We start from the raw sequence: 5,751 nt of genomic DNA, 5'->3' as shown, positions 1-5,751 counted from the left end.
GCGATCATTGAGGACAAACGCGAAGTTTACATGCATTGTTGTGGTCGTGTTGTTCGAGCGTTCGAGGTTACTATGTTCAAGCGTTCATGAGCAAGGAATGTGGAGACCAGTCTACAATCATATTTGTTCACATGAGCTTATTATTCATTCATCCACAATCATATTTGTTCACATGCTATGAGTAAAAAACATATTTCAGTGAGAGAGAGTTGTTCGATTGTGCACGACGTTGCGTGCTCGACCTTGCTTGATGACTCTGCGTCCTTGCTGTAGGGCAGAGGTGCGGATAGTCGAGTGTTGTTCGGGCTCAGATGGCGTACGGCGTGTGAGTGGTGATTCGATAGTTTGGGTTGGTAGGGTCGGTGCTCGGGCATCGAATTGTCGACGTTGACTCCTCTTCATTGACGTGCCCCGAAGAAGTGTTTCGAGCAGCTGAAATTGATCAATTCTTGCATTGGTACCTCACGCGATGGAAGTGTCGCATCTCGTTAGTCCCTTTCTGTCGGCAGCCTTAGTTGAGTGCACGACGAACCCTAAAGCTTGCGTCGCATTTTGCTTCAGCCTTTCCAAGGCTTGTTGCGGCCCATGTCGTTGGTGGTCGCTCTCTTGGATGCAGTGCATTTGGCGGCATGATATGCTCGGGAAGTCTCTCGAACGTGTTGCCTCTGCATATTGCTTGAACAAATGACGCTCGTGGCCCATGTTGATTGGTGCCTGCTGTCGTCCTGTCGGAGGGCGGCTGGTGCTATCATGTGGGCTGCGACGTCATGTAGGAATGCTACCTGGTTGATCCTGCCAGTAGTCATATGCTTGTCTCAAAGATTAAGCCATGCATGTGTAAGTATGAACTAATTCTGACTGTGAAACTGCGAATGGCTCATTAAATCAGTTATAGTTTGTTTGATGGTATCTGCAACTTGGATAACCGTAGTAATTCTAGAGCTAATACGTGCAACAAACCCCGACTTCTGGAAGGGATGCATTTATTAGATAAAAGGTCGACGCAGGCTCTTCCTGTTGCTCTGATGATTCATGATAACTCGATGGATCGCACGGCCATCGTGCTGGAGACGCATCATTCAAATTTCTGCCCTATCAACTTTCGATGGTAGGGTAGTGGCCTACTATGGTGGTGACGAGTGACAGAGAATTAGGGTTCGATTACGGAGAGGGAGCCTGAGAAACGGCTACCACATCCAAGGAAGGCAGCAGGCGCGGAAATTACCCAATCCTAACACGGGGAGGTAGTGACAATAAATAACAATACCGGGCTCTTCGAGTCTGGTAATTGGAATGAGTAAAATCTAAATCCCTTAACGAGGATCAATTGGAGGGCAAGTCTAGTGCCAGCAGCCGCGGTAATTCCAGCTCCAATAGCGTATAAGTTGTTGCAGTTAAAAAGCTCGTAGTTGAACCTTGGGTTGGGTCGATCGGTCCGCCTATGGTGAGCACCGGTCGGCTCGTCCCTTCTGTTGGCGATGCGCTCCTGGCCTTAATTAGCCGGGTTGTGCCTCCGGCACTGTTACTTTGAAGAAATTAGAGTGCTCAAAGCAAGCCTACGCTCTGTATACATTAGCATGGGAGTTTGCATAAGTCTGAACCATGAAATAGTCACTTTTTACGGTCTAAATGCCATTTTATGTATAAAACTGACTATTTCGTTATTGATGACCTAGGTAACTTAATCTTAATCCTGAGCTAACTATGAACTCCTGTTCACTCGAAATTATCCTTAGATCTGCATAGGTGAGGGTAACTCATCATCGCTGGCCCAACAAGCCTCCCATTTCAAGGGTAAGATCGGATGGATAGCTAGGAACATAGGGTGCAAGATGGAATTCACTCCTACCCGTTATAGGGATAGTAGATAAGTTGTTCCCTTTAATACTAAATCCAGGTCTTGAACAAGGGGCCCCACCCTCTCCTTGGCCCGAGAGGGATTCGATTTATAGGTTGGATCTTAAACCAATTGTTCATTAGAGGATCAGTGGAACTTAAGGAACAAGATGTAGTCTTGGGGATAAAATGGTTTTTATGACCCATCCGAGATTACGAACAAGCTGTGAAGGATTAGCTTACTAATCATGATTATATCAAATGGACACAAATATATCTATAGTGAGAGGAGTGCAACTACGGGACTTTAGTTGAATGACCCGTTAGTTAACAAATGTTGATTAATTAGGTTAAAGAGTTTTATCGGTTAATCTCGGATTATTGGAGCCCATGATCTGTAGGTTCATTAGGTTCCCCTACCAGCTCATATGGAATAAACTTAGAACAGTATGATCGAATAATTCGAATTATTCGAATTAGGTGAAGAGAGAGAAACTGACAAGTATATGTGATATAGTGGTTGAATTTTCAGTTTAGAGATACAGCTTTAATATTTAAATGTGATTTAAATATCAAGAATATGAATACGTTCATATTCAGAAGCTCGGAAATAATGGAAATGGTCAAAGATGTAAAAAGTCAAAGAGTTGACTTTTGACTTTGAAAAGTCAAACTTTGACCAACCTTATATTCAGTTTGAATTTCGAGAAAATGAATGCGGATTCATGCTCAGGAGGTCAAAATTAGTCAACATGGAAAAAATCATAAACAGTCAAAATATTAACTTTTTGGTCAAAGTTTGACTTTGATCAAATGACTATTTTGTCCTTTGACTAAAGTTAGTGGCAAAATCCAAACTTTTGTTAGATAATTCCACTAACAAAATAGTGGGTTAAGTGTTGGCTTATAGTGGAGACATTAAGCCCACTTAGATAGTGGATTCTAGGTGTTGGATTTTTATGGATTTGTTTCATGCAAATGTTGCATGGTTTTTTCTATAAAATGGGCTTTCAATTATGGATAAAAAAACTTTTGGCCATTTTTTGGCAAAATTATTTTCTAAACTTTTGCTGGAAAAATAAAAACCTAAAACAAAAAAATTTCATCTTCTTTTCCATCTATTTCTCTCTTATGTGTTCTTTATCCACTGGGTCCCACAATCCGATTTTGAGTCCAGAGATAGTAGGTCAACTCTAGTGGTGGTCCGAAAGAGTTCGGGTCGAGATTCAGCGACGAAAAGCGATTTCCGGGAGCTTCATAGGTAAGTTAATTTACAGTTTTTTCCTTCATTCTGCATGCTAAATTCCTTTTGATTAAAAGAAATTAGAGTGTAATTAGGTCCTTTTTCCACTGCGTATGTCTCGTGTTCCATCAGTGCACGCAGTCGGTTTTCTAAATGGCGCTCGTTTGGTGCCCCAAACGGCTATCAGGCTTGATGGGGTGCCCCAGGGCCCAATTTTTGTGCGCGAATTCTCCGATGGGCGAAAATTTGAAAACAGACCTAGGGTTCAGAACGATGAGAAAAAGTCGTGCGCGCAGACGGTTTTTGGAACGGATCTCGTTTCGTGCCCCAAACGGGTTTCGAGCGCGGCGAGGGTGCTCTAGGGCACAATTTTTGTGTGCGAACTTTCCGGCGGGCAAAAATCTGAAAACTGACCCAGGGGTCCAGAACGATGAGAAAAAGCCGTGCGGGCAGAAAGTTCTGGGAAGGGAGCTTGTTTGGTGCCCAAAACGACTATCGGGCCCAGTGTTGGTACCTGGGGCCAAATTTTTGTGCGCGAACTTTTCGACAGGCGAAAATCTTAAAACAGACCCAAAGGTTCAGAACGATGAGAAAAATCCATGCGCGCAGACAGTTATGGAACGAAACACGTTTGGTGCCTCAAATGGCTATCAGGCCCGGGGGGGGTGCCCTGCTGGCGCAATTTTTGTGCGCGAACTTTCCGGTGGGCAAAAATTTGAAAATGGACCTATGGGTGGAGAACGATGAGAAAAATCCATGCGCGTAGATGGTTTTGGGAACGGCGCTCGTTTGGTGCCCAAAACGGCTATCGAGCCCCGCGGGGGTTCCCCGGGGACCAATTTTTGTGCGCAAACTTTCTGGCAGGTGAAAATTTGAAAACAGACCCAGGGGTTCAGATCGATGGGAAAAAGCCGTGCGTGCAGAGGGTTTTCAGAACGGAGTTTGTTTGGTGCCCCAAATGGGTTTCGGGCATGGCGAGGATCCCCGGAGCACAATTTTTATATGCGAACTTTTCGGCGGGTGAAAATTTGAAAATAGACCTAGGGGTTCAAAATGATGAGAAAAAACGTGCGCGCAGACAGTTTTGGGAAGGGAGCTTGTTTGGTGCCCGAAACGGCTATCGGACTCGATGTGGGTGCCCGGGGCCGAATTTTTTTGAGTGAACTTTTCGACACGCGAAAATCTTAAAATGAACCCAGGTGTTCAGAACGATGAGAAAAAGCCGTGCGCGCAGATGGTTTTGGGAATGAAGCTCGTTTGGTGCCCCAAAAAGCTATCGGTCTCGGCGGGGGTGCCCTGCTGGCCCAATTTTTGTGCACGAACTTTCCAGTGGGCGAAAATTTGAAACGGACCCAGGGGTTGAGAATGATGAGAAAAAGTTGTGCGTGTAGACGATTTTGGGAATGGCGCTCGTTTGGTGCCCAAAACGGCTATCGGCCCAGCGAAGGTGCCACGGGGTCCAATTTTTGTGCGCAAAATTCCCGGTGGGCAAAAATTTGAAATCGGACGCAGGGGTTCAGAACGAATAGAAAAAGTCGTGCGCGCAGTCTGTTTTCAGAACAGAGTACGTTTGGTGCCCCAACCAGGTATCGGGCCCAGCGGAGTGTCCTGGGGTTCAATTTTTGTGCGCGAACTTTCCAGCGGGCTGATAACGGGTAGAAATGCACGTTATCATAGTGCTAAGTTCTTAAACAATGTTGGATTGCATTGATGAAATATGTTAAATTACGTCCATCAAGCATAAATTCTATAATATTGTGGTCGCATGCGTCCAACACATTAGAACATTTATTCTTTATATTTTTGTGCAGAATATGCGTTAATGCAATGCAAAGATTACGGTCATAGAAATTCACTGGTCGAGCGCAACTTCACCGCAAGGCTTTGCGTTGATCGTGCTCGTAAACATTCACCCGAGAAGGAGCCGCAACTGGTCAGTGCAACATGGTGGGCGCATCTGGGTGAAAGGATAATTAATATTGATGGGACAGAAAGCTAATGACATTCGGATCCAAATTAAGTTGACAGCCGATAACGGTCGCAAAGTACATTCAACTTTATCGGTTACAATTATCTGACGCATCAATTAAGAATTAAAGCTATCCCATCTGTATGACTATGTTGTAATTTCTGTAACAATTGCATAACTGTATGTTTTGTGTATGACTGTAATGGTATATGTTGCGATGGTGGTGTATGTGTTGTTGATAACAGGAAGAAATACATGTTATCATAGTACTAAGTTCTTAAACAATGTCGGATTGCGTTGATGAAATATGTTAAATTGCGTCCATTAAGCATAAATTCTATAATATTGCGGTCACATGCATCCAACGCATTAGAGTAGTTGATCTTTACATTTTTGTGCAGAATATGCGTTAACACAATGCAGAGATTGCGATCATAGGAACATATTGGTCGAGCTCAACTTCACCGCAAGACTTTGCGTTGATCGTGCTCGCAAACATTCGCCCAAGAAGAATCATCGCAACTTGGTCAGCGCAACATGTGGGCGCATCTAGGTGAAAGGATAATTAAGAGCGATGGGACAGAAAGCTGACAGCAGTCGGATCCAAATTAAGTTGATAGCCGATAACGGTCACAAAGTACATTCAGCTTTATCGGTGACAATTATCCGGCACATCAGTCAGGAATTAAAGTTGTCCCATCTG

General features: G+C 44.1%; 1 pseudogene; it reads left to right on the top strand.

Annotated features, from left to right (window-relative positions):
- Positions 1-779: 779 nt before the first annotated feature.
- On the top strand, positions 780-1,766 carry LOC150034006 (18S ribosomal RNA; annotated as a pseudogene; the record flags this gene model as incomplete).
- Between the last annotated feature and the right edge of the window lie 3,985 nt (positions 1,767-5,751).

The sequence above is a fragment of the Benincasa hispida genome, chromosome 9, assembly GCF_027475165.1.
Source record: "Benincasa hispida cultivar pf3 chromosome 9, pf3_genome.v1.1, whole genome shotgun sequence".
Classification (NCBI taxonomy): domain Eukaryota; kingdom Viridiplantae; phylum Streptophyta; class Magnoliopsida; order Cucurbitales; family Cucurbitaceae; genus Benincasa; species Benincasa hispida.
This window is presented reverse-complemented; position numbering and strand designations above follow the sequence as displayed.